Genomic DNA, 24414 nt, shown 5'->3' with positions numbered 1-24414 from the left:
AGACAGTGAAACTCATTTTGAGAAACGACCTAAGCAGCGTTTCTCAATCTTCCTTAAAACCCTGTCGCACGTCCCTGATAACTCTAGATGTTACTATACTAGTCTGTCCTCTCTGTACGTGGATAACTGTGGTTCCCTGGTGGCTGCAAGCCACACGTGTCACATACCAGAGGGGGCACCATTGTGGCCAAAGCCCCACGACTCTAAGAATGGAATCCGAGCCCTCCTCGTGGGGTTGCAATTCCAGAAGGGCTTTAGTGTTCGCTGCAAGAGAACCTGTAAGGAGGAAAACCCCGCTGCTTCGTGAGTCGAATACTAACCTGGAACTACTCCCAAATCAACTGGACTTCATTTTCCTATTCAGAATCGTCATTTGCTGTCCTTTAGTGAGATTTAAGATACTATTTCCATGTAAAAAGCTTATAAAGACTTATTTGAGAGTGTGTTTGGAAAAGAAACATTTTTGTTCTGTCTTACAGATGTAATCAAAATTAATAGTTTTTTTCCAGCCTATCTCTGCTGCTTTCAGCTGTTAAATAGCCATTTGATTTACTATAGCACCTAATAACACCTTCATTCTTCAGTGATCTTAATCAGCTGACACCTGAATTTATCTGCAGTCAATGTGCTTTTTAAAAAATTGTCCTGGATGGTGCTTTTGATATAAATTTTATAGGGCCATCATCTTCAGATTTTTCTTTGTCAAACAAAATATTCTCTTTTTCATTTTTCTTACTTGTTTTCATGTGGTAATTAAAGTATCATAGGAAATGTGTGTGGTTGAGTCCCTGTTTCCTAACTATATTTTATGATTAGGTTCAGAAAGATGGCTCCTGTCATACCTAATAGAATACCAGAAATACATCAATAACCTCTTTATAATGTGCATTTTGGCTCTAACTCCTAGTACCATTCTAGGTCCCAAGCCATGTACTTTTTTCTTTACTTTCTTTTTCTTATTCTAAATTTTTTAGTTTTATTTTTAATTTCTGCTTTTTTCTTATATGGAAGATATCTTTGTAAGCTTCTTGCATCCTTTCTGGAATAAGCTAAGATATGTGTAAATATGTATCTTTAAAGAGCATGCATAGAGAAAACCAAGATATTCATTTATATTCATCCAAATTTCAGTTCATTTTGATTCGCATCATTATTTTTGCATGGATGTTGCTGGAGGCCTGTGATCTCTCCAAGACAGTACTCTGATTTCCCTGCAGAAAAATGAAATTGAGCCTCCTTAATACTCAGTCTCCAACTCACCAACATCCCCTACATGCAAATACTTCTTCCCACCCAGTTAGGATCTGTCTTTCTTCTCCAGATACCTCCACCACAGGGGGTACCCCCACCTCCTCTCCAACAATGCTGTCAGGGGTCCCCAGCTTCCTCACTGTAGCTGAGCATCTTCCAGCATGGCTGCTGCCACCAAAGGTCTTGCCAGCTCACCACTGTAATATTACTGTTCCCCTAGACCACTCTGGCCTAGCCAAGGGAAATGTCAGAGTCAGCTCAGAGCTGTGAGAGCCCCCCTCCCTCTCCACGGTGTGTGCAGTGTAGATGCTTCTGTGTGTGTGGGGGTGTGTGTGTGTCCCTGGTGGCAGGGGCTACAAATAGGGGACAATGAATACCTGCTTTCTTTGCCATGATGAGTTCACAGTCCAGCAGGGAGAAGCTATAAATAAGGTTTTTCTACATGATGAAGAAATCAGGCTAATAATATTGTCCTGAAAGTACCGTAGTGCTCATGGCAAAGTGCAGGACCCGTAAGTTTTTTCAAAATAGTTTGTCTTTTGAAGACATTTTTTCAGTGCCAATTTTTTCTTGGTGTTTTTCTTCTAAACATTTTATCTTCTTTGATGAAACAAGTAATCTATGGTCATTATGTTTTAAACGTATTTTAGTTTTTATGGCTGGAGTCTCAGTTAAGCCTTTTAGACTTTCTAGGGTGTTCCCAGGTGATTTCTGACCACTGTCATGGATTCAAATGGTTTAACTTGAGTCAGAGGACTAGAGTTAGGTGGATGTAGGTTGAAAGACCTGCATTTATTAGCAACATAGTTAAAAGAAAAACTTTTAACAAATTAAATTTAATAGAGTTTATTTGAGCAAAGAGTGATTCATGAATTGGACAGCACTCAGAACCGGAAGAGATTCAGAGAGGTGGTCCGCGGCACAGTCAATGAGTATTTATTGACAGAGTAGGAAGTAGAGTCCAGAAACAGCCTGATTCCTTATAATCCAGCCTTTCCTTATCTGGACACACTCTGATCAGTTGGCAGCCTGGGATAGACTGAAGCTCAGAGCAGCACTCTTATTCTTTTAATTGTTAATTTAAAAAATTGTTAATTTAATTGTTAATTCTTTTAATTGTTAACAACGATGGAGGGGCAGGAGCCCCCTACAACCCTTAGACTCCTAAGGGAGGTTTGGGTTCATATCCATACGAAGTTAGGTTGCAGCTTGTTACATAAGAACTCAGTGCAGAGACAGCCTCAGTCCAGTGGGCTCCTGCACATTAATTTAACAAGGGGAACTTGGCTAGTTATTAACCTCTTCAGGGTTTCCACACCCACAGTTGAGGGCAATGACAGCCCACCCCGTAGGGCTGGTGTGATGGGTAAGTGAGATCAGGCGGGGTGGCCCATAGCTCAGCCCTGCCACCTGCCATGTGCTCAGCAGATGGTACAAGGTTTCATGCCACTCTGAGAGGAGCCACAGGGCTTCCCCCCACACCCCTTGACCTCCTCACACATCAATAGAGAGAGGAACATCAAATGCTTAAAATACATGGCGAATCCTGTTCAGGTTTTAGGGTTTTTATGCTGGATGCTGATCTTTAGAGGACACGTTCACATCACGTGCCTCTTGCTTCTGGTTGCTGTTACATCTTGAGAGAGATCATGCAGATCTCCTTGGTCCCAGCCTCGGCCCCTCCGATCCATCCTCCACACTCCAACCAGTGTGGTCTCTGTGGCCACAGGTGTGCTCTGGGCACCTCCTGCTTCAGCCTCTTTCTTCTGACGTCTTCAGGATGGAGGGAGCCCACTCTTCACCCGCCCCCAACCCTGCTGAGCTTTTTCTGTTTGCTTTGGTTTTTTAAATAATTCATTGTGATTTCTCATCTGCTCTTTTAAAAGGGAGACTAAGACTCTTTAAGAGATGGTGAATGGAAGCACTCGTCTGGGTTGTTTTTAATAAGTCTTCCTTTGTACCTTGGCCGTGTTCCTCTCGGGGGTGTCAGAAGGACAAACACAGCCACTGGGTGAGCCCCCACCAGCAGGTGTTACGGCCGCTTTGTAAGCTCTCCTTGTTAGGCATTTCTGGCACCTAAAACAGATGACTGGAGAGTTAATTAGATGCATTTACTTGCAGAAGTCTCAGAGGCAGTTTTTTTTGATAGTACACAAAACGAGTCTATTAATTAGTTCTAACAAGGAAGGTTTAAATAACATCGGTTAATGGCCCATTGCTGGTGGCAACCGGGCTGGCAGGATCGGGAGCCCCTGAGCTGAGCAGCCTCCTTCGCCCTGGGGGGAAAAGATCCAGGAAGATGGAGCTACTGCCTTGAGGAGCCTGCCGTCTATGTGGGAAGATTGAATACTTGTAGATTACGGAGTTGAGAATAATTTAGTGCCCAGCTCTGTACTCGTGATTGTAAGTCCAGTGGGTGAACAGGAAAATCCCCAGAGCTGCAGAAGATGTGAGTGTTTGGGTCCAACACAAATCAGAACTTGCTTCTGCAAAGTGATTTTGTGCATTGTATAGTACACGCATTGTTTTGTGGGGTTGTTGTGAAAAGCATTCAAGCCCTGTGGGGTGTCTAAGCTGAGACCTCACCACAGAAGTTCTCCCTCTCCAGGGGCCCCCAGTGCCTGGCAGCCTACCAGGAACAAGGTATTGTGTTGCAGTTAAGCATCATCCTCTCTTGGGTCCTCTTTTGGAACCCACCCACCCCTGGGAGGAGGGACCCACCAGGCCTTCAGCACTCCAGGTGGACAGCCGTGGAGAAGCAGGACGGGCCTGGGGCAGCCTGGGTCGTGGGAGCATAGAAAGGGGACAGAGGACCTTCAGGATCCAGTCCCAGTTGTGGAGTGCCATCCTCGTGGTCTGGGGCCTTCTGCAGCCCCGTCTCCCTCCACCTCGCTGTCCCCACTGCCCCACCCAAGCCCCACCTCTCCTCCCCATGTTCCAGCCGTGTGGCTGCCACCTCTGCCCAGAGCCCGGCCTGGTGCCCTCTCCATCCTCCACACCCAATGTCATCAGAGCCAGGGCTAGCACAGGGACACCTGCCACAAGAAGTGCAACCTCACATTAGTGAAGGCATGAACAGAAAGTGGCGCAGAGAGCATTGGAAAGCCTCACAGTGGGGGAAGAGACATAAAATGTGTATGATGATTTTTAATTGATATTTTATTCACATACCAGTAAATTCTCCCTTTTAAAGTGTGCAATTCAGTGGTTTTTAGTATGTTCATAAAATTGTGCAACCCTCACCACTGTCCAATTTCAGAGCGTTTTCATCACTCCAGAAAGAAACTCTGTGCCGCTGACAGTCACTCCCTCTTCCCCGACGACCCCTGACCTCTGGCAACCACTAATCTACTTTCCGTCTCTGTGGTTTTGCATGTAGGATTCGGGGTGTTTCATATAAATGGAGTCATACGATTGCAGCCTTTTGTACCTGACTTCTACTTAGCGCAATGTTTTCGAGATTCACCCGTGTTGTGGCAGGTATCAGTCGTTCCCTTATGTGGCAGAATACTACTCTGATTCCGTTGTGTGGTTATACCACAGTTTGGTCATCTGCTCACCGTTCCATGGACATTTGTGTTGTTTCCACTTCTGGGCTGTTATGAATAATGGTGTTATGAGCATTTGTGTACAAGCTTTTGTGGGACATATCTTGGGTATATACCTAGAATGGAATTTTGGGTCCTATAGTAACTCTATGTTTAATTTTTGGAGGAACTGCCAAACCGTCTTCCAGTGGGCTGCCCCACTTTACATTCCACCCACGACGCAGGAGGGTTCCAGTGCCTTTGCATCCCTGCCAACTTTGCTGTTCTCCATCTTTTTGATCGCAGTCATCCAGTGGGAATACGGTGGTATCTCACTGTGATTACACAATACTTTTTAAATCAGTATTTGAAGGGTTGGCATGTTCTTTGTTTCAGGGATCTAAGCAGAGCCCCAGCGTCCGTTCCGAGTTATTCGTAGTTACAGTTCTAAGAATAATAGACTTTGGATGAGTTAGGAAGAGGTTTCCTTCCTTTCCTAGCTGACACAGCCTCGTAAGTGTGTGTGGCTTGGTCAGTTTGTGGCTACTGTTTAGTAGCTGTTTAGTGGCCAAGAAGAAGGCCACCTTTCCATCCTCAGGCCTGGTGCAGCTCCTCGCCCAGGATCAGGGCTTGGCTGGTGGGGCGTGGTCTGGACTTTAGCCCCTTTGCGGGTACCTTTGTCAGGGCATGACCTTCACAGCTGTATTTGGCCTGCCCTTGGCCACGTTGAAGCCAGGAGGACCTGGGTTCCTGTTTCAGCTGGGCCCTAGGCTCTGAGTTCGGACAAGTGATTTAATGTCCCTGGGCCCCAGTTTCCTCATCAATAAATAATATTGATAATAATACTTCCCTCTTATAACCATAACCCTTTTATGCTATTATGACAATTAAATGAAATGAACTTTATAACACGACTGGTATAAGACCTCACAAATCAAAGTGCTTATTAAACAGTAGCTAATTTTGTGTCTTCTCCTTAGGGACTTGGCGTGGGTATTATTTCCTCTAGAAGATGGGTCAGCAGTCTATGGCCCACAGGCTAAATCAGCCTGATATTGTACCTCCCACAAGCTAAGAATTGTTTTTACATTTTTTAAAGGGTTGTGATCAAACCAAAGAATACGTGACACAAAATGTCGCCTCTAAGGCCTAAAATATTTCCTCTCTGGCGCTTTAGAGGAACAGTTTACTGGATCCTGGTATAGACCCTTCTCAGACAGCCTGCCCTTCCCCTGTCCTGCCTGCCCCACTTCAGGGCCAGATGCTCCTGCTCATTGCCCCCGTATCACCTTGTACCTGTGTCTACTGTAGCCCCTTCCACACAGAAATCCCTACAAGGCAAGCCCTCAGCACCTTGCCTGCCCCTGGATCCTCTGGCCCACAGTGGGAAGTTCGTAGGTATTAGTCTGGGGAATGAAGGGAGAGGAGGGGAGGACACTGAAGAACAGTTTTGCCAACTTCACAGTGTTGTCTGAGTCCTGATGGGAGAAGAGAGTGACACTTAAATTTGGCTGTCCTCCTGTGCATTGCATCCGAGCTGAGCGACACCCTTGCTGCAGTTTTCTCCCCAAACATGTTAATGTGGGGTAGCAGTCGGAGTCTCCCCTAGGCCGTCGTATGTGGGGTGGACTACCCGGGAGCACATTTCTCGGTAATTCACAGCTGCCTTGCAGAGAGGGCACCTGGCTGTGGGTAACGGCCTGCGATCCAGTGGGGGCCCCTGCTGGAAAGACGCAACGGGGTTTTCTCTCAGCCAGGCTGCGTGAATTCAGGATTTGCACCCTCTTGGATGGGGCTGGACGAGAGAAGGTGTGGCCATGGCTTGAGTGTCTAAATAAGACTGGCAGGCGTGACTGTGCCTGCTTGACTCTATTACTTTGGGGCATTTTCAGAGAATTTCTTGTCTCCACTTATTTTTTGATAGTCATGTTTATGTTGAATTCCTCATGCAGAAACTGATGCATTGCTTTTACCCTGGAGCTTTCACTGATGTTTGATGGACTAGCTGTGCAAACGATGTTGACATGATATGCCTTCAATTTTTGGTTCCTTATGTGCTAACCTGGATTTTCACAATTGATTTCTGTGAACTTGAGCTCTATGTATATGAGCAAGAAAGAAAGAGACTGATTTGTGGCCCGACTACTTGTCCCCACCTGCACTCCCCAAAGAAAGTCCAGAAGAACCTACAGATGACAGCAGGACAGTGAATGTCTAAGGGGAGCAGAGATGTTCAAGGTGCTTCTAGCAATCTGAGTTTGAGCAATTTATAATTCTTGGGCCAAAACAGGCACAGACTGTTTCAACAGACAAGAAAAAATTAAAAAAGGAAAGTGACAAATGCAAATGAAGGATTTGCAACTCACAATGATTTTTAAACTTTCTAAAAGAAAAAAAAAAAGAAGAAGAAAAAAATTACAATTTATAGTAGGTTTTTCTCCAGAGATGTCCAATGTGTGGGTTGTTTGCAAACATATTGCCCAGTGGAGGGAATGGGGGAATGTTTCCAAGTTACAATTCTAAACAATTGATGTCAAAGCTTACCAAGTATTACTCCTCCAAAGCTTCAAAGGAAATGTTTATAAATATCTGAAAAATAAAATTGCATCTCCACTCTTGGATACAAGTGACCCTCTGAATGAGATCACTCTCCATGACAGAGTGAAGTACGTAGTTTGGCCTTGAGAGCAACTCACGCAACTAGGTCAAAAGTTGTTTATTGACCACATAATTTCCAGGGACAAGGCATGTAGAGTTTATATTTAATGCACTTACACTAAAATTGGGCAGGAAGGACACAAGGGATGAAGGATTCTTTAGTTGTGCATCTGAGCAAATTAGTGGATTTTTTAAAGTAGACCATATACATCCTGAGAAGAGTCTTTACTATGACTGAGCAGATTACAAACACTACAGTGAGTTCGATAGGTTGCGAGTGCAGCGATATGTTTATAACAGACATCTCTCCTTAGCCAGCTACCTTTGAATTCCAACCATAAATATTTCATAAACTGCGCCAGAAATGTTTAATGGCGGACTTTTAAAGTACTTGAAGAAAGAAAGCAGGTGTACTTTATGAGACCCTTTCCGGTGACATATTTTGATCACAGATCAGAATTTTTAAGTTAATAATGCTGCTACTGCAGTGTCAGTATACCACAGGACCAAAGGAATGATTTGAGACCTAGAGCTCTTTTCATCATGAGTGTGCTTGATTTTCTCAGGGAATAATAATTTCTTAAAGTAAATAAAATCATCAGCAAATTAGAAAGGGAAAGGTCTCCATCAGAAATGCACTGGACTGAAAGCAACAGAAAACTGGACTATTGACCTAAACAGACGGAGAGGCCTATTAATCTCATGCAATAAGCAGTCCAGGTCTGGTATAGTGGCACAATAGTGTCATTGGGGATCTCTCACTTTTCTTTTTTCCCTGTCCTCATTAGCCTGTGGGTCTCGGCTTGCAGGATGATCCTATGCCTGCTGCCTCCTGCTCACAAAATGGCTTCTGCACCTCGAGGCATTGCGTCTGTGTTCCAGAAAGGAGAAAGGAACAGAAAATCGAGGCAAGGGACTGAAAAAGGGTGCCAGAGGTCACTGTCCATTGTTAAAAGATTGCTCAAGAGACCAACCAGCAATGTCCATTTATATCTCATTCATTCGTTGAATGAATGACCCAAAGTTGATCACTCTGTCACCTCCAACTTCGAGTGAGTCTGAGAAGGTGAATATTTTTAGGTAGGCATATTGTCACCTAGAATGAAGCCACGATTCCATTAGGAAGACAGGAAAAATAGATATTAGGTAGACAACAGAATCTGCCACAGGTGGGCATCATTTCAAAATATTTTATATAGTTGGTAATAGGTTTGAAAAAAATGACTTTCAGCCTGATGCAGTGGCTGGCACCTGTAATCCTAGCACCCTGGGAGGCCAAGGCGGGAGGATTGCTTGAGCTCAGGAGTTTGAGACCAGCCTGAGCAAGAGTGAGACCCCGTCTCTACTAAAAATAGAAAAAAAATTAGCCAGGCAACTAAAAAAGATAGAAAAAATTAGCCGGGCATGGTGGCGCGTGCCTGTAGTTCCAGCTACTCGGGAGGCTGAGGCAGGAGGATTGCTTGAGCACAGGAGTTTGAGGTTGCTGTGAGCTAGGCTGATGCCACTGCATTCTAGCCCAGGCAACAGAGCAAGACTCTGTCTCAAAAGAAAAAGAAAAAGAAAAACAAGCAAACGAAATAATGATTGTCTATATTAAAGGTGGGGAGACTGCGGGGATGAAAGAAAGAAAGCAGCCAACACTACAACATTAGTGTATATTTACCTTCAGAGTAAAATATTCACTTAGACATTAATGCTGGAGCACTGTAATAACTGACCCATCCATCAATCGTTATTGTACCCCTGCTGTATATTGGGCTAGGTATTGTGGCAAAAAAAAAAAAGAGAGAGAGAGAAAAAGAGAGATAAAGAAGGAAGAGGGAAGGAAGGGGAGGAAAGGAAAGGAGAGAGAAAGATAGGGAGGGAAGGAGGGAGGGAAGGGGGTGGAAATCATAGAAATACGTTGAGGTCTCAGCCTTCCCAAAGCCTTACAGACTAATGCGTGCAGCAGGTTAGCGTAATTGGTCACAAGATCAGTTAAAGAATTATATAAACAATCGTACCACCAATTGCTATAATTGAACAACCTTCGCTCTGAACTTTCTGGTAGCCAAGGAAAAATGGGGCTGTAAGTGGTTACGCGGTTCTCATTTTCCATGAAGCAGAAATATACTAGTTTTTCTGATAGCATAATGGATGGGAGAGTGTGAGTCTGGGCTTGAGTACCAGCTCTGCAGTTGACCTTGGACAAGTTCTTTAATCCCTCTAATTTTCAGCCTTTTCATCTTTAATATGTGAATACTTGTACTCATGGTTTAGGGGTCATTCTATAAATTAATGGAGATATTGTATGTAAGGCACCACACATAAGTACCCTGAGATGAGAAAAAAATGAGACAGTTAGAAAACAGTGAGGTCAATGGCATCCCTATCCCAAAACAACTGGATTGTGTGATGCTCTATCTTACAGTGTCCTTACATGGCCACCGAGGACATAATGCCAAAATGTCACTCAGTTAAAGCAGCTCTAGGTGGAGCCAAGAAATTATGCCCCAATAGGCAGCTTTTTGGTGGCCCAATTTAGTCCAAGACTAAAAAATCTAGAGTGTACAGAGAAAGGGATCAAGTCCGTGTCCTCAAACAATCTTCCTTACTTATCCTGTCCTTCAGCCAGCCCTTTGACACACTTGGGCGGCTCCCCATTCGAGGATATAGTCCCTGGTGAAGGCCTGGAGGGGACCGATTTGTGTCACTGGTGGAGGATGATCCCATATACATCAGTGGTGTAGGTTGGACAGCGGCCTCACCCGGAGTCTGGCCCAGGTGGGTAGCCTACCTGTTACTAGGATTTTTTTTTTTTAACTCCACTGCCCCGGACAATGACAGCCAGCAGCAGATGCTTAAAACCAATGGTTCTTCTCATTTTAAACTGTAGTTTCCTTTATCATATTTGCCTCTCCTAACTAAACTCTCCTAACAAGAATTTTCTTATTGCTTAGTCAGGTCCAACTTTTTGGCATCGATAGGGGAAATCAGAAGTTTTACATTCATCTAGTGGGTCTGGTTATAAAGATGATTGTTGTTCTGCAAATCATCTTTCTCTTTTCCTCCTTCTTTTTTTTATAAGCCAGAATGCACAGCCACCTTTATTTACCAAGCCAGATAAAATTATTATCCTCTCTGTAACAGAGCTTTGCAACCAATTCCCACAACCGTCCTTGGTCAGTGGCCCTGCAGGAGAAGCTTTTGGCCTTTCCCCGTAAGTCTCATGAGGACTCTGCTAACTTATGTTTTAAAAAACCCCCTGAATTCAAGCAGTGAGAATTTCTCCCAGCTTTAGGTCCACAACCCAAATCTCTGTTGTTGCAGAGAGATGATCTCACTGAAGGGAGGAAGTAAAGTCACCTGAAACTCTAGGTCAGGGACCAGTTTCCCACAGATCCTGGTAACGTACCTGTTAGGTACCCAGGGAGAAGGGCTTCTGCAGCCCATTAAGGGCCAACTGGTCATGTGTGCTAAGGCAGTGCAGAGCCAGCAGGCTTCACAGAGCTAAGTTCCAGAAGTTAAGGGTTTGTGCGTGGCTCCAGCAGCCACTTTAAAATCTACAAATAAACAGTATTTCCAGTGGATCTGACTCTACGAGACCACCAGAGCTGTTTCTAAGTAGTCCCCTGTGTGTGAGAGAGACAGGTGCACATGCATCTGTCTCTCCTTTAAGCAGGGCTTTGTGGCTTGACCCCAGAACCTCGTGCTACCCCAAAAAGCACTGCCTGCTGCTCTGTGGTATCTCACCACCTGGTTCAAAGCCAAAATATGCCGAATGGAATCTTAACAATATTACATCCTGTTACACTTTAACTTGATAAGCTGAGAGAGAGTGCATTTTTACAAGACCACCATCACAACATCAAAGGCCCACACTAATCAAGTTACAGGTTTTGTCACTAGACAAACCCAGAATAATTTTGAAATTTAACTGCTTACAACACATTAAAAAAAAGGAAAATAGTATTCTGTAGGATACTGCAGGGAGCGTGGCCAATGCTCCCCGCAAAAAACCGGGTTCCTTTGGTAGAGTTGCAAGGGATAAGAAAATAATAGAAAAATGGAAAATAATGGAAATAAAAAAATACACAGAGACAAAGGTATGGTTTTATAAATTTATAAAGATTATAGGCAAAGCGGGAGCTCAGAGGGCCTTAGATTCCCCGTTTATCTCAAAAAAAGGCCAGGAATGAAATCTTACATGGTCACTTATAGGTAATAGTTATCGGTTGCCAGGGGTAACAGATTTACATAACAGCAGGTAGTTCTTCTTAGGTTAACAGATTTTCAAAAGGCTTCTACAGATCCCTTAACTAATTCTATCTTCGTGAACAAGTGGTTACAAAGTCTTTCAAAGATTAACTTCTAAGTTCTAAGGTAAATTTATCACTTAACAGAGGGGTTAAACAGAGATATATTGGCTCCGTATTTTCTTTTTCAGGTTATTGTGAATGGAGACAGGTAGTCTGGAGTTTTAAGCAGGAACTGCCCTTTGCTTTTAGCCATAGGCAGGCTGTTCAGGCAGCTGTCTGTTCTGGGGGGCACTCCATTGTCAGCTCTCATCCTGTAGTTTTTAACAGATTCGCTTTGCTTTACAAAGCAAATCCAAACCTTTAGGTCTGAGAAACGCGGCGCCTTGTGGGATACAGCCGCTACTGTCTTTCAGAGATGCCCGCCCGAGTGCAACAGCATTTGAAATGCAAACCAACACGTTCACATATTCCTTCAGGGCAAAGCTCTTCAAAACTCCTGAGACAAATTCTGTCTGCAAACACATCCATATTAATTCATGGAGCAACAGGATACATGAGGTATGACCCCTTTAATCTTAGGTATCATTCAGCTTCATCTTGACCTTTAACTCTTTAAACGCTTGTCAGAAGGACTTGTCATGAGATGCTTGGCCAAATGTGACAGGTGGCTATATCTGTAATTTTTGTAGGTAAAGTGAGGATTTATCTCCCATTAGGCTTGTCCTTCTTCCAGCTTTTCTTTATGGTTTCTTTTCCCAAAATCCCTTCTCTTCAAGCTCGATGTTTAAGGAATCTTTGGATGGTCTGCTTGCAGTTAAGTGTTGAACTCTACTCTAAAGGTTCTTTCATGCTTTCTCTTTGGGGTCACCGTAACCGTACAGCTTTATGTCCTATAAACTTGAATTTCAAACTTCAACCCCCCTCTCTAATCAGGATCTGAAGAAAGGACATTGAACATAAGTAAATCCTCTTGGATGGCAAGTGTAGAAATCAAATGGAACATACACATCAGCTATAGGACCATAGCGACCACATTCACACCATAAATCTTCAGACCGGGTGTCGTCTGCCACGTTCCTGACAAACAGACACATGTTGGGGGCGGGGGGGGCACAGGTAGCAGGACATGATGGAGGTGTTGAATCTCGGCCAAGGGCACCAATGAGCTTAGCACACCATACACAGTTAGAGTGGCGGATTTGCAGACACACATGACCACGCACACAACCTCACTCTCTTTTCCTCTTTCTATTACATAGCAAAATCCTGAGGTATGGCAAATATTTATATCCGTTTCATAAAAATATTTTTTGAATGATGATTTCTTTTATCTGCCACTGTCTGATAGCCCAAATGTGATCACAGTTCCCTAAGGGAAATGGGCTCCTTCATCCATCTTGGTGGAGATTTCTGAAAAAGCTGTCTACTCAGGACCAAGTAACAAATAAAAACAAAACCCAGCCTACGGATACCGTGGAAAAGGACTTTGCACAATCAGATCTATGCTGATGGATGGGGTCTAGATTCCATGCCATGTTTGTTCAAAATTAATTCATTTATGAAAAGGGTATACTTGTAACAGGCTCCCAACGTGTAGGCAGTATGACATAATTTCATCTGAGAGCAATTTAAGTGTCTTATTACCATCTCTAGCTAAAAATACTTTATGAATTCTGGATTCTTGTGTGGAGTTAATCTTCCAGCTCAAGTTCACCTTGTTTCTAATTCTCCATCTCATTTCAGTGTGTGGGAGGAGATGTCATTTTATGTAGAAGGGGAATATTTCATCTCTCCTCTTCTCCAGTTTTCAGCAAATCTATGCCTAGAGCAGGGAGAAGCTCTGGGAATGCATCTAGGAAACAACCAGCAAATGGACCCTTGTCACATGCTGAAAATGGTGTCTGTTGCTCTTACTTCCTTTTCTGTAGATGAGGAAGGGGGGCAAATGGGTGTTTGAAGAATCGTGAACAACAAGGCCTTTGAGTGGTGCAGTACGGCAGAACCTATCGGTTGTTCACCCCATATCCGTTCTCCACAGCTTCCTTCTCTGTAGCAGAAATCTGACTTTGTTCAAGTTTTTCCCTGAGGGGAAGCCAATCCCATCCCCAGCTCACAGGTGAATTCTGATTAGTCTGTCATGGTTGTCTCCTTTCCTTTGCTACTGGTTGGTTGAGATGTGTAATAATAGTTTAGACTGGGCCAAGGGAACATGGGAAATTTGCTCAGGGCCTTTTAGGTAAGATTTTCAAATCTTAAAGGAAGCACCCAAGAAAGACAGTCTCTTCTTCCCCTGGACTTTGTCATTCTACATGGGATGGCTGGAATCGCAGCAGCCATCATGGAACACGAGGAAAGGTAGTCTGAGGATAATGCTGGCATGCTAGGATGGCAGAGCAAGATGGAACAAAAATATGGAATGAACCCTAAAACCTCCACACCTAAGGACTTATGTTTTGTAAGAGAATATATTCCTTTTTTATTTACCTATCTGTTAGAAAATATATTTTCTTTATTGTTTGAATTGGGTTGGATTTACTGTTACCTGCAGACAAAAGCATCCTCTGATTGATACACGGAGATATGACAAAGCAATCATGCGAGTCATTTAGTCATGTTTAAGCCACTTGTTTTTTGATGCTGCAACTCCGCAATTTTCCTTCCATCTTTCTGTGTCCAGTGTGTATGAAGGGAAACACTAGCCTAGAGAGTTGATGAATTTTACATGGTGCACTTTCTTTGCATATCACACATACCACACACACACACACACACACATACACACACACACACACAAATGTGAAAAATTCTAAGAAGCCAGCTCTGCATAGCCAAATCAAACATGGAAGACTAGAAAGTTCCTTATTAATGTAAATCAAGAAGAATTTGGTAGATGTACTTTGACAAAGAGAAAGGTCAAGTTCCGGTGTGCACACTGTTTTCAAGCTTCTGCTTGCGTTGCACTTAATGTCTTCTTAGCCAAAGCAAGTAACGTGGCCAGTCTGGAGGTCTGTGTGGAAGGAGGTTGCACTGTGCAGGGATGTGGAGAAGTGTGATTGGTTGGGGGCTATTACTGTGCAAGGCTGCCGCACTATTTTAGATTGTGGGTTATGTTATAAAAGCCTTAAACTCAGCTAAGGAATTCAAACAATGATCATTTGAGTCCAAGAATAAGTTTCTTGCTACAAATTCACATGCAGGAAACTAAAATTTGATTCAGATGTTTCAAATGGAAAATAACGATATGATTCACAATGAACAGTATATCTAAGCTCTTGGTCTTAAAATCTTTACACAGTACTTTGATGGGAGAGAGGAGTATTGGCAGCCAAGTGTGCCTGTTCCCCAGCCTTTCTACTATTTAGAATGAGGACAGTTTTTTTCTTCCGAGGTTCATAAGGAGAATAATTGACTCTTTCCCCCCTAACATCCAGAGGAGACTGTTCTAAATTGAATGGTTGGCTCATGCTAACAATACCTGCTATAAATTATGAAACCTCTAATCAATAATCAACACTTCTCTTCCATTTGCATGATAACAAATGGGTTTTTAGATTGGGCTCAGAGTGTAAATTCTTAACTAAAACAAAGAGGACAAATACAAAGAGATAAAACTTAACCTTAGGCTCTTAAATCTTAAAAGTCTATATAAACTAAAAATGTCTATGCATTTGAAGGTGTATGTGATTAAGAGGAGATGTGTTATAGATCTGAATGGAGAGTCAAACTAAGTGTGTGGGTCTTGTGGGAAGATTATGCATCCAAGTGCATTTTCATAATTCCATATTCTGGTCTAAATGTTAGTGTAAAAATCCAGTTGAATTGATCAGTACTAAAAGTGGAACAACTTGGATCTAGAACTAATTAGAGGACCCTGTAACTCTTATCCCCGGAGTTTTATTTAATAAGGACTTTTGGATCACTGAATACCTAGCATGTAAGAAAGTGCCAGAAATGGTTAGAATCCAGATTTGACTTGAACAATATTGCTTATAGTGTCTTTGGGCTCAGCAAAACATACAAGGCATGTACACATGTATACACACACATGCACAGGAAGATGAGGTTAAACAGGACCGTCAAACCCATATGGGTTTCTCCATTTAATTTTGATTATAAAACCATAGAGAAGCTTAAAGGGTTCTTAGAAGCATGGACAGAAGCTGCAAAGCACAAGTGCAATGAGGCCACCACATGTATGCAAAAGCAAGACCAAGTCCCAGGCGAACACTTGGAAATATTCCTTCAGGATGGGTTAGCCTCTGAAACTTCCACTCTCCCTGTGCTGCTCAGGTTTCATTTATGTGGCCCGTGAACTTCATTTCTCTTTTCTGGCAAACATTCGAGTATTCCATGGACTCAGTTTCCTATGGACTGAATTGAGGTTTGGATTTTAGAAACCATAATATTCTGGGGTCATGAGATACCCAGTTTATAGACTGCTTTTTGTCCATGATTTGTGCACTGATCAGAGAAAGAAGCATAAAGAGTGTTGCAGAATTAAAAGTGAATCTGCCTTTCTGAATATGTGTATTTCATTTGCATTTGTTAATTCGAGATTTGAAAACATCCATCTTTTTGTCCATGTCATTGATAGCATTCACCCAGTGTCACCTGAAATAGGAATTTTTAATCAAATCGGAAGGTTGGTTTGTTTGGTTTTTTTCCCCCTGAAGAATATTTCAGAGTTCCAACTATGGTAGTTTAATTATCACATCCAAAAAATTATTTCTGGCTCCCTGTGAAAATTACTTCTTTGTATGAGGAATCTGCTACAGTATGCAGGGTATTATGTTCCTGGGAATAGCATAATGATGTTGTACAATATGGAGATGAAAGCACATTACGTATACAGAATGGAATGAATATTTAGAAGTGCAGGATGCCATTGAGATAACCCCCGAATGCCTATAGGTATTGTGCAGCCCTCTCTTAACATCATGAGATGCAGACAGGAAGGCAGCTTTCGAATCAAGTCATTGGGTGTTCAGTACCCTCATTTTACATTTGGGGAACGTTTGACCCAGAGAAGTTGTTCAAGGTTATTTGTTTAAAGTCACTCAACTACTTAGAGTGATAAAGCCAAAGGGAATGCCAGAGTTTCCTGATTTTTAGTCCAGGGAACCTACTTCACCATACTTTTTCTCATGTAACAGCAAATGAAGTGTTTCAAAACATAGTGTTAAGAAAAAATTGGTGAACTTCCTTATAGTTTTAGGAGACAACTGAAAGAGTATCCTTTATAATAATAAATGGGACAGCATTGGTTCTACAACATTTAATAGTATTTTCATCCCAATAGTCTATCTATTAATAGACACATACTCTTTATTAATATCCACTGTGCACATAGCAGATAGGCCAGATGAACCTAGAATGGATTTATGGCCATTCTAGGTTATATGGCCATTCTAGGCCATTTTATTTACCTTTCTGTAGATGGCATTAGACATGGACCGGCTTCGGGTAGGAGCAAAGGAAAAGGAGAAAGTGTAAGGTCAGATTTGCCATGGCCCCTTCAAGAGATGGGTATGAATAATTAGAAACATGCAGGGGTGTCTTTAGAGAGTTATAGATGGGCAGAGCCCTCTATTCAGGGGGATTGCAATGAGGGGAAGTAGGATTCTTAAATGGGTCCTGTGTGTCTCCTCTAGAATGGAGGAAAGGCACCTAGGGGGCAGGAGAGGTGACAGTGATTAGAAAACAGGTACCTCTGGCAGAGGACCTCAGATGGCTTGATGGGCAAGGGCCAGTGGGTTCTGGGAGGCTCTGGTGACAGTCCTAAAAGCAGGGAGCTCAAAGTGATTAAAACTATGGAAAGGAAGCGAAATATAAAAGGAAGATAAAGGTAGATTTATTATATGACAAGCCCAAACAAAAATAGAACAGCTACAGAAATGCCAAGGGTTCCAAAATAGAACCAGGAATGCCCAGGGAGCTGGAACCCACGTTATTAGCACAAATTACTGGAGCTTTTATTTTTTTCTATTTGTTTTATGAATATATTTCACAAGGAAACATGATAAAATCTAGTTTTAGTTTTTAAGGCATTTCCATGTTATGTCTTGGTAACACTGTAGTCGATTAAAATTAATAATTTAACAGCTTCAGAAGGGAACATGATTTATTGGGCTGTACCCTAACCCTCCTCTTTTATGGATATGGAAACTGAGGCTCAAGGGTGTGGAGTGGCTGGCTCTTAGCACCACAGTGTCCAAGGAAACTTTAAAAGGGAATTAGCTGAATGGATTTGAACTGCTCACAGACATACGGACAGTGAGTAGCAGAACTGTCCCTGAATTTAGGCCTGGCTGCGATTCCTCCCACTGCTGGTGTGATGAACTGAAGTGCAACTTTATTCATCGAGGAAAGTCAGTTTGTATTCGGCATGATATTAGTGCTAAGGGTCGAATGCTTTGCCAATGTTCAGTGTACATTTCAGTTAACCTACACATTTGGTCAGCCAGCACACCTGTTCTCTCACCAGTCTGGGTGAATGGGCATTTCCTGTAGCGTGAGCATATTCAGCAGGTTAATCATGACTGTTCAATGTAGGGGGAGGCCATTTGCATGCTGGTGAGACCCAAGGAAGACACAACAGTGCCCTATGCCCAGACTCCCCTCCAGGATCACACAGGCAACCCTCTCCCCACCCCTTAATCCTTCCAAAGGCTGCAAGGACCCATTGAGCCACTGTACACGGAAAGCTGGGAGTCTGTACCACAGCACTTCCTCAAACACATCACGGAGGCAGAGGCCCCTGGGGAGTTTTTTAGAGCTAGACTCCTGACCCTTACCCTGGATTTTCTGATTCAGTTGGTCTTAGAGTGGGGCCCAGAAATCTTCATTTTTAAAAGTCCCATGGGGAATTCGAATATACAGCCATTTGGGAACCACACCTTGTAAAATACTATATTATTATAAATATCATTTTGCAAAGACTTAAAAATCAGCATTGATGTTAATTGCTCCAACAGTCCCAATCCCCAGAAGAGCCCTCTAGACTCGGCGTTTCATAGACTATGAAAGTCTTGCTCCAGACCAAGTTTGCTTTTTGCCTAGAAAGTCTTCTTTCTCCCCTCCCATTTCAAACGAGAGATAAGCCACTGGACGCGTGTATGTCATCTGCTGGTGGTTACTGTTGTGCTCAGGATTTTGGAAAGACTTCTGTTTATTTGGCATGCTCTGCACAGGCCTGTCAGTCTCTGGGGATTTGTGGCATTTGCAGAACTTACAAGGCAGGCAGCATAAAATATATAACTCATAGATATTTTGGAGGCCCCTTCACTTTAACAAATTGGCCATAAAATAGAAACCACAGACATAACATTCATATAACCATCGTTGCCAAAAATGAAGAATCATTTGCAGGGCGGTGTTGGGGGTGGGTGGGTGCATTCTTCTCTATAGGGCACCGGAAGGAAGAGTAAGTGTTCAGGATTTGTGTGCAAATGATAACAGGAACATGGAAGTGGAGGATGGAGTTCTCTGCCTGACAATCGACAGATATCTATTGAGGAAAATGAGGATTTTGAGGTTGATCTTCCGAGCCATTTAAAGTCTTTTCACAGTCATTAAGTTCATCATTTGTGGATATTTGCTTGTCTTGATAGACATTCCAAGTGTACTTAGGATTTCATGTACATTTTACTGTAATTTACTGCTTCCTGTTTTTTCCTTTTCTTGGTGGAAGCAGTTCACAGCGTCTGAAGCAGCTGTCTGCCGTTTCTGTCCTGTGACATCTTAGGGGAAGGGGGGGAGGAAAAACTCCATCCTGCTACCTTTTTCTCCCGTAGCTACGCTGACACTCCGGGCTTCCATCAGCTTGCTGGATTGAGTCCTCAGGAAGCAGAGAGAGGCTAATCCACTCTTGTCAGTTCCACTCAAGCATTCCCGGGGTTCGAGTAACGACTGAGTAATGGCTGACGATACTAGTTGTGATAGTTGACTGCTGAAAAATGGCATATTTGATGAGGTTGGATACATGCAAGACATAAAAAAGGAAATAATATCTCTGTCACAGAAGTCAAACTAAAAATTCTTTTCACTGTTTGCTGTTGTATATTAAAGGGAATGTCATTTTAGGGATCGGGAGAGCTGGGGTATAACATCATGTGCCACTTTTTTTGGCTTTGTGACCTGGAAAATGCCAGATCATCCCTCCGGGCCTCAGTTTACTCATCTAAAATAATTATAACATCTACCTCAGAGGGAGTTTGAGAGGACGAAGTGACAACATAAAGGAAAGTTCTAGCCAAGTCAAACACAGATTGGGCAGGAGGTGGGGGTGACAAGAGAGTGATGGGGGGATTTGCAAGGATGGATTGTTCTAAATTGCCTCTGGACCTCAACCCCATTCTGTGAATCTGTGATATTATGAAGATGGAGGCGCACAGGGGAGTCACTTGGATGCTACTAGTGTTGCTTACTTAAGCCATTTGGTAATTCAAACTCTTAGAGAAATGCACAGCTAGAGTAAAAGACAATTATGCTATTTGATTATATAGTTAGCAAGGATTAAGAGAGTTTACACAGCACAGTGTCAGCCCTTCATAAACACCAGTCCCTTTTTTCTCCATCTTTCCAGAAAGTACACTTCAAATAAAAGGTGACAAAGATTTTTAAAGCAGACCTTCAGAAGCAAATCTGTAGTTCTACCGAGGACAGGCTGAATCAACTTCTGTTGTTGTTCAATTTAAAACCTTATCCAACATCAACGTGATCATTTAGCCAGCCTAATTTGCCAATTTTCAGTGCATTACATAGGTTCTTTTAGAAAATAACTCCAAAGGCCCACCCTACATTTGAGAGAGGTTTGTTTATGGTGGTGTACAATGTGTCTTTAAAAGACTGACTCCAGAAACTTTATGTGAAAACACATTTCCCAGCTCTATGTTCATAGCATGTAGGTGCGCACTGGCGTTTAGAGAAATGATAGAAATGCAGTCACAGTGGGGATGTTACATCCTCCTTTTCCTTAAATTGTTATTGTAAATACAGCTGCAGGAATAATGCAGAAATTTTTGTTCTGATCTAAGTGTGCTTTTTAAGTAACCAATATTTATAACCATTAGTTGAGAGCTTCCCACAAGACTAATGAAAAAACCGTAATTATGAAAAATTATTAAAAAATTATAAAAAATGAATTAACCAATAACGGAAAGGTAAATAACATCTTTGGTTACTAGTAAAAAGAGTAAGATAGATACTAAGCCTGCTACTGTGTCAGTTACCCAAGAGACTCAGGAGAAATTAAGTGATTTCACGTAAGTTTTCGAGTTAATTGCCTTAGGTGTTCATTTAAACCTTCTAAGATGTACCTGCACTCTTCCAATAAAAGACAGGAAAAAATGCATCCATCCCAGTTGTTGGACAGTTTGTGTCTATGGAGAATTTAAACTTTATGTTGGCAGCTTTGTCACAACTGTAGTCCATACCCCAGCCTGGTTGTAACGGAAAGTCCAACTTATAAATGCTACTCACATCATTAGATCAAACACGAAGCCAAGTTCAATCTTCCTGGGTCATAACCTTATATTAAATAGCTAAGAACATTTCTGACTACCCAAACGGCAGTAGTGGCCGGAGAACAGACTTCTGAAGTTCTCACAGATTAGACCGTAAGTAAAAGTGACCTACTATAATGGCTGTCTTTTTATTTACCTTGATGACCTTTATCAGCACTTGGCTAGAAAGATCAGCTGTATTGAAGATTCTCTTGGCTTCCCATTTTATCTGGATCATTATGTTAATTAGTGTGAAGCAGCACATTAAACCCCTCAGAGCAGTCGAGAATCAATCAATGTCTGCTGAGGCCCCTTATGTACAAAGCACCATCTAGGCACCGTGAGGACACAAAATGGAAGATACTGACTGGGCCTAAAGGAACAGGGTGTGACTTAGAAGGAAAGAAGACATAGTGGAAGAATTATATCAAAATGGCACAAGACTGGTTGCTGCATGGGTAATACTGACATTATGTTTTACTCCAATGACAATTAGCCTTTAAGCTCCAAACTTATAAAATGCTACCCTGTATATAAAATATTTCAGGAAAAGAAGTTCATCTATAATTACAAAGGTAAAAGTTCAAATGTCATTCCTTAAGGCAAGTTTGGGGTATATTTTACGCTGTACTTTATTCTTCAGTTTTGGGCTTTTTTATGACTTTCTGTTATGGGTATTGTGCTGAATGAAGGAATCCTCTGGTTATCATTTGCCAGCTGGTCAATGCTGAGCATTGCAAATGGAAATAACATCTTTATTGAGGATATAAATATTTAATCATAGATGCTTTTCGTAATAGCTTCTTAGTATATCAAAATCATTATCACCAGGCAAGTAGAAAAGAAAAAGAAAAGGCATCCATACTGGAAAGGATAAAGTAAAACTGTTTGCAGATGACATGACCTTATTAATAGAAACTAAAGAATCCACACGCAGAAACTATTAGAGGTAATAAATGAGTTCAGCAAGATTGCAGAATATAAGAGCAGTATAGAAAAATCAATTGTATTTCTACCAATGAACAATCAGTCCAAAAATGAAATTAAGAAAATAATTTCATTTATAATACCATCATAAAGAATAGATTCAAAAAAAGGAGTATAAGGCTTGGACACTGAAAACTATAAAACATCAATGAAACAAATTAAAGGAGAGCTAATTAAGTAGAAAGACAGTCCATGTTCATGGATCGGAAGACTTAATATTGTTAAGGTCACAATAGTCCTCAAATTAATCTACAGATTCAGTTTAATCCTCATCAAAGTCTCCATTGCTTTTTTTTTTTTCCAGATATTGGCAAGCTGATCCTAAAATTCATATAGAAATGCAAAGGACCCAGAATAGTCAAAACAGTCTTGAAAAAGAACAAAGTTGGAGGGACTCGCCCTTCACAATTTCGAAGCTTATAACAAAGCCATAATAATCAAGACTGTATGGTATTTGCATAAGGATAAACTATACTTAGAATTTATACTAAAATTGATCAATACTATAGAATTGAGAATCCAGAAATAATAATAACCACAAATACATTTATGATTAGTGGATTTTTTACAAGGGTACCAAATAGTTAAATGGAGAAAGAATAATCTTTTCAACAAATGGTGCTGGGACAATTGGATATCTACATGCAAAAGAATGCAGTTAGACCATTAGCTTACACCATACCTGAAATTGACTCAAAATGGATCGAAGACCTAAATATTAGAACTAAAACTATAAAACTCTTAGGAGAACACATAAGTGTATATCTTCATGATGTTGGATTAGTTAACAGTTTCTCAGATGTGACACCAAAAATACAATCAACCAAAATTAGATAAATTGGACTCCATTAAAATTAAACACTTTTTTTTTTTTCAGACAGGGTTTCGCTCTGTTGCCTAGGCTAGAGAGCACTGGCATCATGATAGCTCACTGCAACCTCAAACTCCTGAGCTCAAGTGATCCTCCTGCCTCAACCTCCCAAGTAGCTGGGACTATAGGCGCATGCTAACATACCTGGCTGGGTTTTTTTTTTTATTATTTTTTGTAGAGACAGGGTTTCACTGTGTTGCTCAGACTGAGTTTAAACTCCTGGCCTCAACCAATCCTCCTGCCTAAGCCTCTCAAAGTGCTAGGATTATAGGCATGAGCCACCACACTCAGCCCAAAATTAAAAACTTTTGTCCTTCAAAAGACACTATCAAAAAAGTGAAAGACAACCTACAGAATGGGAAAAAATATTTGCAAATCATGTATTTGCAAATCCAGAATATATATAGAACTCTTAAAACCCAGCAATAGAAAGGCAATTTTAAAATGAGTGATGGATTCAAATGGAAATTTCTCCAAAGAAAATGCAAAAATGGCCAATAAGCACATGAAAAAAATGTTCAACATCATTAGTCATAAGACAAATGCAAATCAAAACCACAATGAATACCACTTCACACCCACTACGATGGCTATGATAAACAAAAAAAGGCAATAACAAGTATTGGCAAGGATGTGGAGAAATTGGAACCCTTTACATTGCTGGTAGGAATATAAAATAGTGCAGCTGTATTGAAAGCAGTTTGGCAGTTCTTTCAAAAATTAAACATAGAGCTACTATACGATCCAGCAATTCCACTCTTAGGTATATACCCAAGAGAATCAAAAGCATGTCCACACAAAAACTTGTACACAGATGTTCACAGCAGCATTATTCATAGTAGCCAAAAAATGGAAATAATCCACATGGCCATCGACTGACGAAAGTATAAAGAAAATGTGGTATAACTATACAATGTAATATTATGAAGCCATATGAAGGAATGAAGTATTGATTCATATTACGACATGGATGAACCTGGAAAAACATTATGCTGGGTAAAAAAACCCAATACAAAAGGCCACACACTGTGTGATTTCATTGATACGAAATGCCCAGAATCCTATAGGCAAAATCACAGAGGCAGAAAGTAGATAAATGGTTTCCAGGGCTGGGGTGATGTTGCAAACGGAAAGTGACTCCTGATGGGCACCGGGTTTCTTTTGAGGGTGATGAAGATGTTCTGGAATGAGATAGTGGTGTTCATTGCAAACTTTATGAATATACTAAAAACCATTGAATTGTATGTTTTAAAAGAGTGAATTTTATAGTATGTATATTATATCTCAGTGTTTTTAATGATCGTATTTTTCCTTGATCACTCTACAAATTAAGTTGTTCTGATAAGGCATAATATAACTTGGCAAAAAATATTGTCATT

The 24414-nt window shown here is 41.5% G+C and overlaps 1 protein-coding gene across 1 annotated transcript in view; it reads left to right on the top strand.

Moving 5' to 3' along the window:
* UST (uronyl-2-sulfotransferase) overlaps nucleotides 1-24414 on the top strand; it is a 285491-nt gene that overhangs the window by 139476 nt on the left and 121601 nt on the right. The window lies entirely within an intron of this gene.

The sequence above is a fragment of the Propithecus coquereli genome, unplaced genomic scaffold, assembly GCF_000956105.1.
Source record: "Propithecus coquereli isolate 6110/MARCELLA unplaced genomic scaffold, Pcoq_1.0 Scaffold48, whole genome shotgun sequence".
Taxonomy (NCBI): Eukaryota; Metazoa; Chordata; class Mammalia; order Primates; family Indriidae; genus Propithecus; species Propithecus coquereli.
The sequence above is the reverse complement of the archived record's forward strand: the minus strand, read 5'-3'. Positions and strand labels throughout refer to the sequence as shown.